This window comes from Schistocerca nitens, chromosome 9 (assembly GCF_023898315.1).
Source record: "Schistocerca nitens isolate TAMUIC-IGC-003100 chromosome 9, iqSchNite1.1, whole genome shotgun sequence".
Taxonomy (NCBI): Eukaryota; Metazoa; Arthropoda; class Insecta; order Orthoptera; family Acrididae; genus Schistocerca; species Schistocerca nitens.
Window position 1 is genome coordinate 307594802 of NC_064622.1, and position 20403 is coordinate 307615204.

Genomic DNA, 20403 nt, shown 5'->3' on the forward strand with positions numbered 1-20403 from the left:
ACGGCAGTATTGCACGCACGATTTGTTTTGAGTGGAGCAACAATGAGGCAGGAAACTGTAGCGTTGCTTTAAGTTATTGTGATGTAAGAGGCGGGGCGCTAGGCCAGAGCCAGGAGTGGCGATTTGTAAGTGGGAATTTATCTCTTCCATAGTTTCTGTCTCTCTCTGACGCTATGTCAGAAGAGAGGGAAAAACCAGTATAAATAAATGGGCAATTTTAGCTTGGGACAGAGTGTACCAGGTCAGTATAGTGTCGGGAAGGACATGTGCTGGTCTACGCTTATAGGGGCCAGTCTGGCAGCAATGATATAAGTGTTCGGCATAAACTTGTACTTTGAGAATGAGATTTTCACTCTGCAGCGGTGTGTGCGCTGATATGAAACTTCCTGGCAGATTAAAACTGTGTGCCGGACCGAGAATCGAACTCGGGACCTTTGCCTTGCGCGGGCAAGTGCTCTACCAACTGAGCTACCCAAGCACGACTCACGCCCCGTTCTCACAGCTTTACTTCTGCCAGTAACTCGTCTCCTACCCTCCAAACTTTACAGAAGCTCTCCTGCGAAGCTCGCAGCACTAGCACTCCTGAAAGAAAGGATACTGCGGAGACATGGCTTAGCCACAGCCTAGGACCTAGGGGATGAATCCAGAATGAGATTTTCACTCTGCAGCGGAGTGTGCGCTGATATGAAACTTCCTGGCAGATTAAATCTGTGTGCTGGTAGAGCACTTGCCCGCGAAAAGCAAAAGTCCCGAGTTCGAGTCTCGGTCCGGCACACAGTTTTAATCTGCCAGGAAGTTTCACAACTTGTACTTAGTTTCTATGTACTTCTTCAGGCTATATTCCGCCCCCGGGGACACACCACCAGGGCGGGATGGAACGGCAGCCTGGATCTTGGAGATCACACATTCCGCCTGAAAGCGGGCGGTGACAGTGGTCTGCAGCGGGTCCAGGAGGTGCTCGGCTCCACTCCAGTCTACGGGCTATGTTCGCTTCCCGCCTGGCGTACCAGGGTCCGGGCGAGGCGTATCTGTCGGAGGCACAGCAGCGCTGCAGCATCACCAGAGACGGCAGCGGGTGTTGCCATCCGGCAAGCACCACTAACGGCAAAGTGCGGCAGAGCGTCCAGGAGGGCGTGGGTTCGAGTCCGGTCCTGTACTGAGAGCATCAACGGCCCAAGGGCCACTGGTGACCAGTACAACCAACTTCGTCTCACGGTCGCACACAGCAGGCCAAACTGGGTGGAGGGCGGCGAGGACCAGGAACTGTAGCAGTCTCCAGAATCGCGGACAGCTGCGCGGCGCAAGACGCGACGCATTGGCGGGCAACGACCGGGCACAGTGCGGCCGACTTTCAGCTGAGCAGCCTTGATGATGGCAGCAGCAGTGTAGGCATACCAGGAGTTGCTGAGCCGGCTGGACTCGTGGGAACCGCTGCTGCCGGCACGCCGACACTACGCTGCACCTATTGAATACTGTAAACTATCTGAATAAAGCAATGCCACCGAATACCGCTGTATCACTCTGCACTGCCCCTCGACGCTCTTGGACTCGCTCGGCCTCCTGACGAAATACGGCGCTGTGGGTCCCGGCTTCAGCTCGGCTATATGGAGTCCCGGGTTCGACAACCCGACCCCGCAACAAATCACTCGAAGAACTTGGATTCCCACGAACTAAATCGGTACACATCACCAGCATGCGCTACCAATATGTTCATAATCGCCGTGCATAAGAACTGGACTTTTCTTCGGCTCATACCTCGAGAATAAATTTAGACAACATTGTCCACGGAGTACAGCGACTCGGTGCTATATTTAGGTTAAAATCAGCAGTCGAGATCGCAATAATATTTGTTTATTTACAGACTTAAGCTTACGTTGAAGCCATCTTTTTTCGTGATTCCACGATCGCACACAGTAACGATCGTAGCACCGTAAGAAAACCGAGGTGCCACCAGCAGCTGCCATAGGGAGCCAAAATCACTGAGATGTCTTTAACATAAGCCGAAACCGATAAATACAGAAATATTATTGCTATCTCAACTTGATTTTAACCTAAATCATATCTCGAGTTCTGTTGTTGATGGCACGGTAAGGTCAAGCGTTTCGGATAGGTCTTGGGTAGGGACCAATTGTACACCCAAAAGAAGGATCGTCTTACCTTAGCTATGCTTTAGGGGAGGGTCAAACATTGAAGGGTTCTTATGGGACTTAACTTCTGAAGTCATCAGTCCCCTAGAACTTAGAACTACTTAAACCTAACTAACCTAAGGACATCACACACATCCACACATCCACAAATTCGAACCTGCGATCGTAGCGGTCGCGCGGTTCCAGATTGTAGCGCCTAGAACCGCTCGGCCACCCCGGCCACCAAACTTTGAATATTACACACGTCCTTCAACTTAGATAAATGGTGAAAATCGGCTGATTATCTTTTCACGACATGTGGTACGAAGAGCCTTAAGAGGCTTATGGGGGCACCATTCAATACATGAGTAATTCGTGAGAGAACCCGATTTTTCATCATTTTTTCGCCGACAGCAGTAGAAAACTAAATAGGTAACTGCAATTCAAATTTTCCAGAATGAGATTTTTAGTGTGCAGCGGAGTATGCGCTGATATGAAACTTCCTGGCAGATTAAAACAGTGTGCCGGACCGAGACTCGAACTCGGGATCTTTGCAATTCGTGAGCAAGTCCTCTACCAACTTTGTTTTTCTTTTTTTTTTTCATTTTGTTCGGTATTGTTCGTTGCGTTTGGTCTGAGCGGACGTCACAAAACACCCGCTCAAGTTGATCGTTGATTCTTTTACTCAATTTTTTATTACAGAGGGCGAGCAGTCCTCTGACCTAGCACGCTGAGCTACCATGCCGGCTGTCCAACTTAGCTACCCAAGCACAAGTCACGACCACTCCTCACAGTTCTAATTATGCCAGTACCTCTTCTCCTACCTTCCAGACTTCACAGAAGCTCTCCTGCGAACATTGCAGAACTAGCACTCCTGGAAGAAAGGATACTGCGGAGACATGGCTTAGCCACAGCCTTGGGGATGTTTCCAGAAGGAGATTTTCACTCTGCAGTGGAGTGTGCGCTGATATAAAACTTCCTGGCAGATTAAAACAGTGTGCTGGACCGAGACTCGAACTCGGGACCTTTGCCTTTCGCGGGCAAGTGCGTATGTTCTCTTGGCCAGTGGTTCCCAACCCATGGACCGCAGCCGGCCGGTGTGGCCGAGCGGTTCTAGGCGCTTCAGTCAGGAACCGCGCTGCTGCTGCGGTCGCAGGTTCGAATCCTGCCTCGGGCATGGATGTGTATGATGTCCGTAGGTTAGTTAGGTTTAAGTAGTTCTAAGTTGTAGGGGACTGATGACCTCTGACATTAAGTCGCATAGTGCTCAGAGCCATTTGAACCATGAACCGTGGCCCGCTTGCAGGCTGTGAGCAGCGTACCACTGGCCCGTGAACGCAAATTCAAATTTCCTATTACTATCCTAAAGCAGTATTTCTTTTTTTATGTTGACAAATTACCAATATATTGTGCCACAAGGCGATTGTAGGCGTACAGCCCTACAGACTGCGCTACGAGGTTGGCTGACAGCCTCGGACGGCTGCTCACGGCGAAACACGTAACATGCCACAATACGATCGCAATTTGTGAACTCGGTAGTTTATCAGAAACAGCTGTTCATACAACGACCCTCTTGAATTTGTTCATATCCAGACACAACGTGGGAAGAAAAAAATATTGGTATTTTACGTCCTGTCCAGAGCTAGGATTAGATTAGATTAGACTAAGTTTTCGTTCCTTAGATTCAAAAATGAGGTGATTCTATTGGTTTTGGAACGTGTCAGACAGCATAACATAAAAAAATAAGACATTTGAATATAATGCTCACTTCCCTGATGTTTTGTCACGAGACTGTCGAAATTTGTCAATACATTACAGTAAACTGGAACTGCTAATATTCAATAAATTTATTATACACAAAATACCTAATCTTAACTGTTGTGACCAAGTGCTGTCAAAACTGTAATCTCACCAACATTTTTATTTAATCTGGTCTAACAGTTGCTGTTAAGACATTCGTCTGTAGAGTAGAAGGAGTTGCCTGTCAAAAAGTCTTTAAAATTCTGTTTAAATTGTGCTTTATTTGAAACCACGTTTTCAGTGATTGTTGACAATTTATTCAAAATGTGTCTTCCTGAATATTGGACCAAGGTAAGTGATTTTGGGTGTTTATGTTGATTGGTCTTATTGTAGCAGTAATAGTGTGTACTGGGCTATTGGATGGAAACAGAGACATATTATTTGCAACAAATTTCTCTAAGGAATAAATACACTGAGAAGCAGTGGTTAGAATACCCAGTTCCTTGAACAGGTTTATACATCTACATCATAATCCGCAAGCCACCTAATGGTGTGTGGCGGAGGGTACTTTCTGTACCACTATCTGATCCCTCCAACCCTGTTCCACTCGCGCGTAGTGCGTGGGAAAAAAGATTGTTGGTAATACTCTGTATTTTCTCCTCGTGCTCAGTACGCGAGATATATGTGGGGGGAAGTAATATGTCGTCCGACTCCTCATGAAAGGCGCTGTCCCGAATTTTCAATAGTAAATCCCCCCCGTGATGCACAATAATTCTCTTGCAACGTATGCCACTGGAGTTTGTTTAGCATCTCCGTAACGCTCTCTCGCCAGCTAAACGATACCTTGACGAAACGCGCCGCTCTTCTCTATCTCCTCTATCAGTCCTACCTGATAGGGATCCCAGATAGATGAACAATACTCAAGAATCGGGCGAAGAACCGCATTATAATCTACTTCTTTCGTGGATGAGTTACATTTCCTTAAGATTTTTCCGATGAATCTAGTCTTGCGTCCGCTTTTCCCACTATCTGTTTGATATGGTCGTTCCACTTAAGGTAGCTCTCTGTAGTTACATATAGATATTTTACGGCAGATGCTTTCTTCAGCTGTTTGTCGTCAGTAGTGTAGTTGTACAGTAGTGGATTTGTTTTCCTATGTATGCGCAATATGTTACATTTATTTACGTTCAGGGTCAACTGCCAGATGCTGTACTGTTCATCAATTCTCTGCAGGTCATTCTGCAAATTCTTACTATCTTCTGGTGTTGCTACTTTGTTATAAACAACTGCATCATCTGCGAATAGCCTTAAACAGCATCCGACGCTTCGTACTAGATCATTTATGTATATTGTAAACAGCAACGGTCCTATCACGCTTCCCTGTAGTACTCCGGATATTTCCTTTACATCTGTCGTTTTAGTTCCGTTAAGAGCGACTTGTTGATTTCTATCTGCAAGAAAGTCTTGTATACAATGGCAGGTCTGCTCCGTTACTCCGTAAGCTCGTATTTTTTTCATTAAACGACAATGCCGGACGGTGTCAAACGCCTTACTGAAATCAATGAACATGGCATTAGCCCGAGGCCCGTTGCCCACTGTGCTGTGGAACTCATGGAGGAACAGGGCGAGCTGAATTTCGTAGGATCTCTGTTCATTTTCCAGGAATGGCATAATTCTTGAGCATATAACATGTTCCATAATTCTACAACAGATTAACGTCATCAATATAGGTCTATGATTGTGTGGATCTGTCTTACGGCCTTTCTTAAAAACGGAATGACCTGCGCTTTTCTCCAGTCGTTAGGTACCTTTCGTTGCTCAAACGATCTACGATAAATTACTGCTAGAAGAGGAGCAAGTTCTTTCGCATAATCTTTATAGAACCTTGTATGTATCTCATCTGGTCCTGAAGCCTTTCCACTACTACGCGATTGTAGCCGCTTTTCAGTTCGCCGATCGGTTATCTCAATATCTGCCATTTCGACGTTCGCGTGACGATTGAAAGGAGGGACAGTGTTACGATCTTCCACGGTGAAACAACTTCGGAAGACCGAATTCAGTATTTCGGCCTTCTCTCTGTTATCTTCCCTTTCGGTGCCGGTGTGGTCGCTGAGAGAATGAATAGATTATTTTGACCTCCTTACTGATTTTACATACGATCAAAATCTCTTAGGGTTTTTACTCAGGTCGGTTGACAACGTCTTATTTTCGAAATCACTGAACGCTTCTCTCATTGCTCTCCGTATGCTCATTTTCGTTTCGTTCAGTTTTTTTTCTTTTTTTCAGCTGGATTATAACTTCTCTTAAATCTGAGATAAAGTGCTTGTTTACGTAGCACTTTTCTAACACGGCTATTAAACTATGGTGGATCTTTCCCATCCTTTAAATCCTTTTTCGGAACATACTTGTCCAGGTCATATAGAACGATGCCTTTGAATTTTTTCCATTTGTTTTCCACATCTTCGTCGTCATCACCGAATATTTCATGCTGACTGCTGAGATATTCTGAAATTTGTATCCTGTCACCCTTACTGAGCAAATATATCTTCCTACCTTTCTTAACATTCCTTGTAGGACCCGTCGTCATAGATGCTGTCGCAGCCTTATACTCACTGATACCTTTCTCTATGTTAAGTGATTCGATAAGTTCATGTCTGTTTGTTGCTAGGAGGTCTAAGACCTTACCGTCACGAGATCGTCCTCTAAATATCTGCTCAAGGTAATTTTCGGACAAGACATCCAGAACAATGCAACACGACTCCCTGTCTCTGGCACCAGTTTTAATGGCATAACACTCCAAATCTATACCTGTAAAGTTGAAGGCACGCCCTATTACAACGGCATGACCAGGAAAATTACTAATAATATTCTGCAAGCTGTGTTTGAAGCACTCTACAGCTACAGATCCTGACCCAGGTGGTCTATAAAAGCATCCGATCACTATTTTTTACCGTTATTTGATACTCAATTTCATCCACATTAATTCACATTCGGAATCCGTGATAACCTCGCTAGATTTTTTTTTCTGCAATAAACACGCCGCTACCATTGGCGACTAACTTATCCTTACGCTAAATATTCCAGTCTGGACTTAGGATTTCGTTGTCATTTACGTCCTTAATTTACATCGCAAGTGAGCCTTATTAGACGCTTCTGCACTCTAAAAACTTTTGCTTAGTTCGACGAGTTACTCCAGAATATGACTCATGTAACACATAAAATGAAAGGAAGCAAAGTATGCAAGTTTATTTTTGTTTCTATGTCTTAAACCTGACATCATTCGCAATCCAAGTACAGGTTATTATCTCGAATGAGCACATATAATTTATTCAGTAATTAAAAATAATTACCTAGCAATGTAATTTGTTCATGTACATCTACTCACGTTTTACAGTACCCTGCTTCATTATAAGATATACATTCAGCAATAAAGAAGTAAATCTATGAGGCTTGTTTTTCAAACTGAAGAGGGACAGTTATTTCGCAAGCTGTCTCTTCTGTTGACGTCCATGAGCGAGATGATGACAACAGGAACGAAGGATTGCGCCACGGCTGGAAGTGTTATCTCTCTGACAACAGCACGTAAAAACTGTGCACTCGAGTTGGTTCGTTAGCCCGCAGAGGAAAGCCTAGCTGAATGGAGATGGAACGGTGTTGCTGGTTGCCCGGAGCTGTCGATAGCACGCCCGCCCAGGCGGCCGGGAAATAAGAGAGGAGTTCCAAGAGTGGGATGGGCGGGGGGGGGGGGGGGGGGGGGAGCGGCAGGTGAGCTGCGCGCCCGCCCCCAAATTGACCGGCGCGCCGCCTTTCGCCCCTCCGGTGGCGCCCCGGCTCGCGTTGCCAACTTCTCTAATTGAAACGTCACCGCCGCAACACCTGCGCCCCAAATTGTTTTGTCGCCCATCTCTGGCGCTGCGGGCCCTTACCGGCGCGTCAAATGGCGGCGAGCGCTCCGCCGTGGAAAAATGGAGCCGTGCGGAAACGACGACTATTACTTCTGATCCGGGGTCACGCAAAATTTTTCACCCATTTTCACTTGGTAGCTTGCTTGCTTCTGATGTGAGTACCCTTAATGACTGATAATCACACTCGACAGAAGGAATCAGTCACCCTCTCAAGGCGTCATGCTAATACCGTGTCACGTCGCCTATAATGGTATAATTAAATTTTCCTTGAGACATCATTATCTTGATAAATGGCCTCAGTACTACGAGGAAGACAGCCCACAAATTTTTTCAGATAAGAAATATCCAGCTGGAACTGCCCATTGATGATTAGAGCCTGTAGAACTTAAAAGTTGCCTGTTCCAGTTGCATATTGCCAGTTTTTTCCATGTTGCTTATTCGCGAGTAACGTTTGCTCTTAACTTCGAACTCAGTGATCGACTTCCGCTACGGCGTTTGCTAGGGTAAGGCATCTGCTGAAGTTATATGCCATTTGAATGGCCTGGCCAATGGGGACTTTAGGCGCAAGGTCGCTGGCCACAGTTTTGTAAATTTCAAAGGCCAAAAGGATGTGTGGCTTCTCCCCATTCCGTTCGTGACTGTGACTCGATAAATCATACATTTCCACGGTGTCAAATAGAGTGACATTAAAAGTGGCCGCCTGTATACGTGCTGAGGCAGAGAGAGGGAGCAACATATGTGTGAAAGCAGAAATAGTTTGCCTGTGTGACATATTTTAGCAAAATATGTCACACAAGGCTCCTAGAATTTGACAACTTTGGTCAAAAGGTAACAATTTTGCATTTACTGAATGTAGGCAAGCCCTGTTTGCTTGTTCAAAATGTGCCTGGATTAAATATTAACTGCTGTGTCAGAATGGCTCTCACAAATGCGTTTCAGTGGAGTAGTTTCCGTTCTGTTTATGAATTGCATTTCTTTCGCAGTCGAATTTAGCAGGTCGGTACTTTCATTTACCGAATAGGCTGAGTCCATGATTCTTTTTATGTACGTTGAAGAACTAGTCTTTGTACAGGCCTGCTAAACATAGCATGCGTCTTAACACCCTGTAATCGATGTAGGATCTGTGGATGTTCTATGTATGTATGTGACAGAATAATAATCCAAGTTAATATAATATTTTTGTTTTAATCCATACTATTCACTTCTACAGATGAACGAGGTACCATTCCTGTGAGATATAAATACCACAAACTACAAGGCATTGAACGAATTCTTTATGTGCGAACAACTAAATTGTTTCATTCCGCATCATTTTTTCTCATAATGAATGCTCAGAAATAAGCCACTCTTACTATTACTGGGCCATTTGCATGTCGCGCAGGGTACGTCAGCTAAAGTACTTGGCGAGGGCAGTTACATCATGTTCTTCTTACATGATTACATGTTTTGTTCTACCATGCCATTACAAGGTCGCCACACCGATAATCCGGTTATACATGAACTCACAAACATCGAATCCTATCTTACGAATTACTGAGGAACTAAAAGTTATTAGGAAGATTTATGCTGATTTCAGTAAAGGGAAGGCTAAGCAGTGCAGTATTAAATTATTTCACGTACGAAATATAACGTCTGTTGCATTAATTAACTCTCGATGTCGGTGAACCTATATTGTGACTAGGCAGACCGCGTTGTGTTAATTTCGAACTTCTTCATTTTTGCAACTGTTGTAGGTATATGGGGTTAAGTCACCAAGTGTTGCTCTTGGTAATATAACCAAGAAACAATTTTTCACTGCAGAGACACCGTACAAGCTACCATAATATGTGGACGTCGACTGCAACACTTCAATCGATCTTACGAATAGTCCTAGGCACTTTCTACGAAAATAACGCCTGGTGGTTTAGCTGAACAATTGAGGTTCTATAGTGTGCCCGAGAGCTCATCAAATCAGATGCGTGCAGCCCTATGAACTTGGCCGCAGTCTTTTAGGGAGATGGGAGTCTCCACAGTATGCTTATCGTGAGCTGTAAAAGAAAGTCCATCTTTAATTATAAAACAAATGTACATCAAGTTAAAAACCATGTCAAGACCTACCTTAAACACAAAAACAAATCTCAGCTGCAGGGGAGGGTAGCCTATAGGAGATCGCCAGGTAAAGGTAGGAGAGGACAATCTATGGGTCGGAATGGCGAATATACTTTCTATTACAAGAGATTAAAACAGATATACATACACTGACTTCCTGTACATAACATCAGGCCGAGGAAACATATTTAGAACTTTCTACGTGGGATGCTGAGGCTGTAGAGTGGGCTGACAGCAGGTCTGACTGAAAGGAATTTGACAAATGACAGATGTAAATAAAAGAAATATAGTAAAATATGTAGGCAGAATTTCAGAAACATGACCACACTTTCTATGCAGAAGGTCAACCTATGGGATGAAGACCATTGGCTCAAATAATTACATAGAAATAATTCTACGTATGTTGTAAAAATAGCAATTGTCAGTAATAGTAATCATGATAGTAATACTAACAATGACGATAAAAATAATGGAAGAATTACGTATGATATTGTTTAATCTAGCGTTTTTGAGTCTCGCTTGGTATCAGAAGCAATCGAATGGATAGTGAAAAAGGATAAGGTTCAATTGAAAGTGATAATGGCTGCTAGGAAAGAAGAGAATTTAAACAGAGAATTCAGTACACAAGGCGAGGGAAAAGTGGTGGGGAGGGAGGGTAAACGCGACTGAGCTTCAGAAGACATAGCTGTTTTCACAGAAGGTGGGCCATCGACTGTCTTTTAAAGCTTGGAAGTATTCTAATTTTTCTTATATTCTGACGAAGATTGTTCGAAACTCAGGTTCATGGCATAGAAAACGAGTTAGAAAACAGCGCAGTGTTCTGTAGTGGCACAGAAAGGGTTTCACTTTGTTAAGAACGAGTATTTCTGCTGCAGATAATGATGTAATGGTTGAAGATAAGTACACTTAAACGCCAAAGAAACTGTTACAGGCATGCGCATTCAGTTACAGAGATATGCAAACAGGCAGAATACGGCGATGCGGTCGGCGACAGCTATATAAGACAAAAAGTGTCTGGCGTAGTTGTTACATTAGTTACTGCGGCTACAGTGGCAGGTTATCAACATTTAAGTGAGTTTGAACGTGGTGACATAGTCAGCGCACGAGTGACGGGACGCAGCATCTCCGCAGCAGCGATGAAGTGGAGATTTCCCAGTACGACTATTTCACGACCCAGTTCTAAGGAAAGAAGGGAAAGCAGAAAGGTGGAAGGAGTATATAGAGGGTCTATACAAGGGCTATGTACTTGAGGACAATATTATGGAAATGAAAGAGGATGTAAATGAAGATGAAATGGGAGATACGATACTGCGTGAAGAGTTTGACAGAGCACTGAAAGACCTGAGTCGAAACAAGCCCCCGGGAGTAGACAACATTCCATTAGAAATACTGACGGCCTTGGGAGAGCCAGTCCAGACAAAACTCTACCATCTGGTGAGCAAGATGTATGAGACAGGCGAAATACCCTCAGACTTCAAGGAGAATATAATAATTCCAATCCCAAAGAAAGCAGGTGTTGACAGATGTGAAAATTACCGAACTATCAGTTTAATAAGTCACAGCTGCAAAATACTAACACGAATTCTTTACAGACGAATGGAAAAACTGGTAGAAGCCGACCTCGGCGAAGATCAGTTTGGATTCCGCAGGAATGTTGGAACACGTGAGGCAATACTGACCATACGACTTATCTTAGAAAATAGATTAAGGAAAGGCAAACCTATATTTCTAGCATTTGTGGACTTAGAGAAAGCTTTTGACAATGTTGACTGGAATACTCTCTTTCAAATTCTAAAGGTGGCAGGGGTAAAATACAGGGAGCGAAAGGCTATTTACAATTTGTACAGAAGCCAGATGGCAGTTATAAGAGTCGAGGGGCATGAAAGGGAAGCAGCGGTTGGGAAGGGAGTGAGACAGGGATGTAGCCTCTCCCCGATGTTATTCAATCTGTATATTGAGCAAGCAGTAAAGGAAACAAAAGAAAAATTCGGAGTAGGTATTAAAGTCCATGGAGAAGAAATAAAAACGTTGAGGTTCACCGATGACAATGTAATTCTGGCAGAGACAGCAAAGGACTTGGAAGAGCAGTTGAACGGAATGGACAGTGTCTTGAAAGGAGGATATAAGATGAACATCAACAAAAGCAAAACGAGGATAATGGAATGTAGTCGAATTAAGTCGGCTGATGCTGAGGGAATTAGATTAGGAAATGAGACACTTAAAGAAGTAAAGGAGTTTTGCTATTTGGGGAGCAAAATAACTGATAATGGTCAAAGTAGAGAGGATATAAAATGTAGACTGGCAATGGCAAGGAAAGCGTTTCTGAAGAAGAGAAATTTGTTAACATCGAGTATAGATTTAAGTATCAGGAAGTCGTTTCTGAAAGTATTTGTATGGCGTGTAGCCATGTATGGAAGTGAAACATGGACGGTAAATAGTTTGGACAAGAAGAAAATAGAAGCTTTCGAAATGTGGTGCTACAGAAGAATGCTGAAGATTAGATGGGTAGATCACATAACTAATGAGGAGGTATTGAATAGAATTGGGGAGAAGAGGAGTTTGTGGCACAACTTGACAAGAAGAAGGGACCGGTTGGTAGGACATATTCTGAGGCATCAAGGGATCACAAATTTAGCATTGGAGGGCAGCGTGGAGGGTAAAAATCGTCGAGGGACACCAAGAGATGAATACACTAAGCAGATTCAGAAGGATGTAGGTTGCAGTAAGTACTGGGAGATGAAGAAGCTTGCACAGGATATATTAGCATGGAGAGCTGCATCAAACCAGTCTCAGGACTGAAGACAACAACAACACCATGAATATTGGGACATCGCTGCGGCCGGAAAAAGATTGTTCACGAACGAGACCAACGACTCAAGAAAATCGTTCAGCTTGGCAGAAATGCAACCCTTTCGCAAATTTCGGCAGATTTCAATCCTGGACTATCAACAAGTGTCAGCGTGCGAACCATTCAACGAAACATTATCGATAAGGGCTTTCGGAGCCAAAGACCCACTCGTGTACCTTTGATGACTGCACGACACAAAGCTTTACGCCTCGCCTGGGCCCGTCAACACCGACATTCGACTGTTGATAACTGGAAACATGTCGCCTGGTCGGACGAGTCTAGTTTCAAATTGCATCGAGCGGATGGACGCGTACGGGTATGGAGACAACCTCATGAATCCATGGGCCCTGCACGTCAGCAGGGGACTGTTCAAGCTGGTGGACACTCTGAAATGGTGTGGGGTGCGTGCAGTTGGAGTGATATGAGACACCTGATACGTCTAGATACCACTTTGACAGGTGATATGTACGTAATCATCCTTCCTGATCACCTGCATCCATTCATGTCCATTGTGCATTCCGACTGAGTTGGGCAACTCCAGCAGGACAATGCGACACCCCACAAGTCCAGAATTGCTACAGAGTGGCTCCAAAAACACTATTGTGAGTTTAAACACATTCCCTGGCCCCCCAAACTCCCCAGACATGAACATTATTAAGCACATTTGGAATGCATTGGAACGTGCTGTTGAGAATACATTTTTACCCTCTCATACTCTTACGAATTAATGGCAAGCCCAGTAGGATGCATGGCGGATGCATGGCGTCTATTCCCTCCAGCGCTACTTCAGACATTAGTCGAGCCCATACCATATCATACTGCGGCACTTCTGCGTGCTCGTGAGGGCCCTACACGATATTAGCCAGGTGTGACAGCTTCTTTGTCTCTTGATAGTATGAAGGAAAGTAATGATTGAGAAGACGATACAGAAAACACAGGGTATAATAATTTGCACGCTTACTGGCACGTAGCCATGATAACTGCTCATAAGAAAGTGTGGTTCATCTGTAAAGGAGACCGCATATACAACACTAGTGCGACAGGGTCTTGAGTAAGCAGTTCAGAGGCAGGCTTCTAGATTTGTTGTAAGATGGTTCGATCAACATGCAAGTATTACAGAGTGATTCAGGAGTCGAAATGGGAGTCCGTGGACGGAATGCAACTTTTTTTTCGAGGAACACTGTTGAGAAAATTTAGAGACCCGGCATCCGAAGCTGACTGCAGAACGATTCTCCTACCGCCAACATACAAGTCGCGTAAGGAAGACGAACATAAGAGAAATTAGGAGTCGTAAGGAGGCATGTAGATAACCATTTTTCCATCGCTTTATTTTCGAATGAACAGCCAATGAGCGTTCAGCGTGTTCTGAGCGCTCTGCTGTGAATGCCGTAGCTAATACTAGCATTAAATGTGATCGTAGCGAGTTATTTAGTGTACTTAGATTCCTTTTGTTGCGAGTTGTCATCGCTGATTGTGGTGGTGATTGATAATTTCTGCATAAGTAAGCGAGAGACATACACTCCTGGAAATGGAAAAAAGAACACATTGACACCGGTGTGTCAGACCCACCATACTTGCTCCGGACACTGCGAGAGGGCTGTACAAGCAATGATCACACGCACGGCACAGCGGACACACCAGGAACCGCGGTGTTGGCCGTCGAATGGCGCTAGCTGCGCAGCATTTGTGCACCACCGCCGTCAGTGTCAGCCAGTTTGCCGTGGCATACGGAGCTCCATCGCAGTCTTTAACACTGGTAGCATGCCGCGACAGCGTGGACGTGAACCGTATGTGCAGTTGACGGACTTTGAGCGAGGGCGTATAGTGGGCATGCGGGAGGCCGGGTGGACGTACCGCCGAATTGCTCAACACGTGGGGCGTGAGGTCTCCACAGTACATCGATGTTGTCGCCAGTGGTCGGCGGAAGGTGCACGTGCCCGTCGACCTGGGACCGGACCGCAGCGACGCACGGATGCACGCCAAGACCGTAGGATCCTACGCAGTGCCGTAGGGGACCGCACCGCCACTTCCCAGCAAATTAGGGACTCTGTTGCTCCTGGGGTATCGGCGAGGACCATTCGCAACCGTCTCCATGAAGCTGGGCTACGGTCCCGCACACCGTTAGGCCGTCTTCCGCTCACGCCCCAACATCGTGCAGCCCGCCTCCAGTGGTGTCGCAACAGGAGTGAATGGAGGGACGAATGGAGACGTGTTGTCTTCAGCGATGAGAGTCGCTTCTGCCTTGGTGCCAATGATGGTCGTATGCGTGTTTGGCGCCGTGCAGGTGAGCGCCACAATCAGGACTGCATACGACCGAGGCACACAGGGCCAACACCCGGCATCATGGTGTGGGGAGCGATCTCCTACACTGGCCGTACACCACTGGTGATCGTCGAGGGGACACTGAATAGTGCACGGTACATCCAAACCGTCATCGAACCCATCGTTCTACCATTCGTAGACCGGCAAGGGAACTTGCTGTTCCAACAGGACAATGCACGTCCGCATGTATCCCGTGCCACCCAACGTGCTCTAGAAGGTGTAAGTCAACTACCCTGGCCAGCAAGATCTCCGGATCTGTCCACCATTGAGCATGTTTGGGACTGGATGAAGCGTCGTCTCACGCGGTCTGCACGTCCAGCACGAACGCTGGTGAACTGAGGCGCCAGGTGGAAATGGCATGGCAAGCCGTTCCACAGGACTACATCCAGCATCTCTACGATTGTCTCCATGGGAGAATAGCAGCCTGCATTGCTGCGAAAGGTGGATATACACTGTACTAGTGCCGACATTGTGCATGCTCTGTTGCCTGTGTCTATGTGCCTGTGGTTCTGTCAGTGTGATCATGTGATGTATCTTGTTCTTATTTCAATTTCCAGGAGTGTAGTTTGCAGGATATACGGTTTCTTCAAGCGGTAAGCACGCGCATGCGCGTACTACAACTGTCACTTAGAATCGTCAACAATGCAATCCCCGTGTGTGCCTCAACATGCGCGAACCACCATCGTTCGTGGATCGAACTGTAGAAGTGGTACAACGTACCATGCGCCACGAACTCTACGGTGGCTTGCGAAGTATATATGTAGATGTAGATGTATATGTAGATTATCAAGTCCAAACATGATAGCTTATTTCGGTCACTGTCAAGTCTATAAAGTCGAACCAGTTTAGTGCGCTCACGTCACACAGCCGACTGTTTGTTACACACCATTTCACTACCATGACTTGTTTTTGGTTGACAACCTGGCACCAGTTCCACAGCATCTGCAGCGGTCTAAAGCGACCAGTCTGCTCTTTTAAACGTGTGATTAGTAGGGTTTGCCTAAACTGTACCACGCTAGAGTTTCATTTACTGTAACAGAAAGTTACAAAATTATATAAATTATGTCATCCTCAGCTGCAGAATGTTATTCCTGCTATCTGATTTCAAGAATGGAAATTTTCCAAATATCTGCAAGTGGTACAATTTGGGATCATCGTTTCCTAATTTGTACCAGTGACTTCACGAATTGTACCACCCGTCTACGCTATAATCATGAGCTTAAATTTATGTAATAGGCTAAGTTTAAAGGAAGTCCCATATTTTAGTTTTTACATCACTTTTTGCAAGCACTTCAATATGAGTTTCACTCCTTTGTTCCATCCCCCTTACCCGAACGCACACTTTGCATAAATCCATATATTGCGTCTCATGTATTAATCATTTTTCTCCATTCGATCTTCGTCGCACAACTCGCTATTCTGTTTCCATCTGGCTTCCATGGAGAATGTCAACATATTTTCGCGGGTGGAGATGTATTTCTAGATTTCTTCTCCTATCTTTGGGTTAGCTTTCTTGTGTGGGTTGCTCATTGAAGGAAATCTTCAGCCCACTTCTTTCCTGCCATGTCTTCATCTGCATCGAAATTACATTGCAATCTGTTTCGTTCTGCCGTGTCGAACGTTAGTTTTCTTACCACGACATGCTAAAACCGAACATTTTATCTTCAAATATAAGAATATCCTCTTCCAATTCGTTTTCAACACTACTGTGGCCTATAACGTTTATATCCGTCTGCATTTTTATTTATTTTTTTTTAATTTTCAGCACGTCTCTTAATTGTTGGCTTAGGTACAGATTATATGAGAACAAATACACTTAATTCACGAACCCCATTCAGAAATACTGTTACTGCTATATTCAACTGATCTGTTCTCCTCTTTTCATAACGTCTTTCTGTTATCTTACGGTGAAACAAAACAATTATTCATTTAATAATTTAGGATAAAAAATCATTAGAAAATTCACCAAAATATTTGTAATAATTACACTGCATTAATAACGCTAATTGCATTTTTTAAGGTTCAATATACGAGCAAGTTCTTTAAATTGTACCGGAACAATATCGGAGTCTTATAGCGGTAGATTATAGGTAACGTATTATAACGACTCTGTACCTCACGGAATTTTGTTGAACGTTAGATTACGATACCAACGCTGATTAACGGAATCTACGATTCCAGTCAATAGTTTTGAACTATGTTTTTTCGCAGATTGCAATTCTGATGTTCATTAAGGAAGATTGTGGGCATCAATGGACTGTATGAAAATATTTATTTATAGTTTCATTGTTTTACATGTTTATGTAATATTTTGTGGCCATTTTAATCTCTGATTTTAAAGAAGTTAATTATCCAATACATTCCATTTGCTTCTTTCGTCTATCGTTGACACATATCTCGTCGTTTGAAATTCCATTTCAAAATTTTATTCAAAATATATAATTATAAATTGTCTGTAAATTTTGTTTACATCCTGACTCATGTATTCTCGGCAAATGTTAACGTAAGTATGCATAAAAAGATGTACAAGAGTTAATTTGCTTATTTGTTGTTTCAGTGGTTCACAGGCGTCGCGTCGGATAAGTTTTGGAAGCTGCACAATATTTAAACGCGATAGCTGCTCGTCATCTTCAGGTGCTTACTGACTTGTTGCTGCAGTGGCTCGGCAAAATATACGCTGACTCGCTAGAAAAGCGCAGACACCAAGGGGTTGGTCTGTAACGTCATCGCAGACGAATCCGAGGCCTACGAGAAAGACAGGGCGCAGCGCGTACGTCACGAAGGTAGGCCTAGAGCCCTAGGTAGAGGTGAGCTCGCTCGCTCGCTCAACTCGGCAGACAAACTACGTTTCTACACCTGTTAACCCATAACTAGGTGTGTACCTACAAACGAGAATTGATATTCTACTGGAATCCGCTGTTATGGAGTGTTACAGTTATTAGTCATACAATGATCACAGGCTTACTAATAATTTGTTACGCCTCTACTGGGATACAACAAAATTAAGATCAAGTCAAAATGATTATCAGTTGCATAAGGCAGCACTTCTTGTATGAAATGAGGACTATTAACCAGAAGAGACTAAATGCTATAAACAAGCCGTTATAATATTTATATCGAGCACTGATCTTAAATTTAATTTTGTTGTAGGATTGTTAATCAGTAAGACTACGTAACAGCAGATTCCAAGATGCGATTCTCGCTTGTGCGTACACACCCAGCTGCGAGTTAGCAGGTTTAGTGACGCATTTTGTCTGCTGAGCTGAGCGAGCGCCCGAGTTAAGGGTTACCTTCGTGACGTACGCACGGCAGCCTGTCTTCCTCGTGGACGCCGAGACGAATCATAATGCAAGCGCGACATCCAGTGCCCCCTGCCGCGGACACGAGCCACGGTCTTCGCATCCGCGAGGCCGAAAAAGCGCGGACACTAATAGCAGTCCAGCGCGCGCGCGCTATTAGAATGTTGACGCCTAGTTTAAGTATTCGGACTCCGATTCTCCGTCTGTGCTGACTTGGATTCGTACGTCTGCGGCTGATGATGCCTTAGTACCGCCAGTGCTGGTTCCCATGTCTTACTTGTTAGTTTGAGAAAGATATGCCCATTAATGACGTGAAAATATATCAGCCTTGACTGTCGCCTCTCCTGGACCCCCCCCCCCCCATCTCCGTACAATCCAAGCCAAGGCACACTCCCTACTCCGTCTCCTCAAGCTCCTTTCTGGCTGCACGTGGGGTCTGACCCCTCCACCATCCTCCACACCTATAAATCCCTCTCCCACCCTATCCTCTGCTATGCCCACCCTGCCTGGATCTCCGCCCCTCCTACCTTTTACAAATCCCTCCAAATCCTCGAACGCCATGCTCTCTGCCTCACCTATCACATCCGTCTCCCCTACCCCATGTGGATCCTGTACGACCTTTTTCCGTTGCCCCACCTCCTCATTTTCCTCGAATGGATACGGATCCTCTACACCTCCCGCAAACTAGATCCCCCTCACCCGCTTTCTCTCCCATCCTCTCCCACCCCTGTCCGCTGCCGTGGCTGTTTTTCCATGTCCCACTTGCTCTCCATCTCTCCGCTCTCCTTACGCTCTCCCAAGGTGGCTTCCGTCAGCTCCCCCTCCCTGATGATGCCCTTCTCCCCTCCATCTACCCCTCCTATCAACTTTGAACCTCCTCTCCCACTTCCTTTGTTTTTTCCTCAGGGCACCCTCTCTCCCTTCTCTCTCCCTTCTCTCTCTCCCTCCTCCCCCCGGGTTTCCTCTACCCTCCATACCTTCATTCCTCCCCCCATCTCCTCTGCCATTGGCATCTCCGCTCTCACCCCTCCCTCGCCCCCCCCCCTTTTGGCAGGTCCCTTGACTCGCACACGTTAAGTGGACATTCGCACGCCAGAGATCATCGCCATCAGTTTTGTGTGTGTGCCGTCGTGTCTGTGGTTCAGTGTTTTCGCCACCCATGCTCCATCGTTCACGTTTCATCTCCATCATCAGTGTTCGTGTTCAGTGCTAACAGTTTATTTGGTTTTCTTCGCGTGTGAACGGCTTCATGTTTTTTCGTTCCTGTGTCTACTGTTTTTTGTCCCCCAATTATGTTATGTTCATTCAGTGGCTCCATTGTTTTTCTCTTCTAATACCTGTGGCTGAAGAGCGGCGTACTGTGCCGCTGCCATCCCACCTTCTGTAAGTTGTGAAATAACAATGAAGATAAAAAAAAGAAAAAAAAAGAAAAAAAGTGAAAATAATTCGATGGTGCTTAGTACCAACAAGTTGTGATATCTTTGTATGCTTTTTCATGTAGCATAGTCATTGTCCAGCTTTGGGGCAGGACAGTCTAGTTTTATCGACGTTTTGGAGTGGAGTTGTATTTTTGGCCTGGTTACTGCGATCTCAGTGTGTAACATGTATGTCACATTTACTTAATTTTACAACCTTTGTTGGAATACGGAATTGAAACGCAATTCAGTCTCGTCAATTTAAAATCGGTGTTTATTTAACTGTGGCTCTGTTTTGCGAAGTTCATAAAATCGAAGATGTGAAGTGATAGTTTGAAATGTTGGATTTGGAAATAAACACGATGTCATTAGACTGTGAATTAATGTCTTCATTGATACTTTAAACAACCATGACCTCAGTAATCATCCCCTAAGATATATCAAACTGAGACGGTGTTGTCTTCTCTGAAGACTTCCATATTTTTTTTTCCTGCATGGTTCCCCGCTGTACATCTAGGAATTTAGCCACAGAGAAATTTTGTCCACAAGCGGGAATAATAATTCCAGGAGTCGTATGCTTCACATGAAAGGGAATTAAAATGTGTCAAGCGGCTATGAGAATCTTATAAAGCAGAATTTCTTTCATGGTGACCGCTGTTA

The 20403-nt window shown here is 44.8% G+C and overlaps 1 non-coding gene across 1 annotated transcript; it reads right to left on the reverse strand.

Moving 5' to 3' along the window:
- Window positions 1-404: 404 nt before the first annotated feature.
- Window positions 405-479, reverse strand: Trnaa-cgc (transfer RNA alanine (anticodon CGC)). Its single transcript has one exon. It is a non-coding gene; the product is annotated as a tRNA-Ala (tRNA).
- Window positions 480-20403: the final 19924 nt, after the last annotated feature.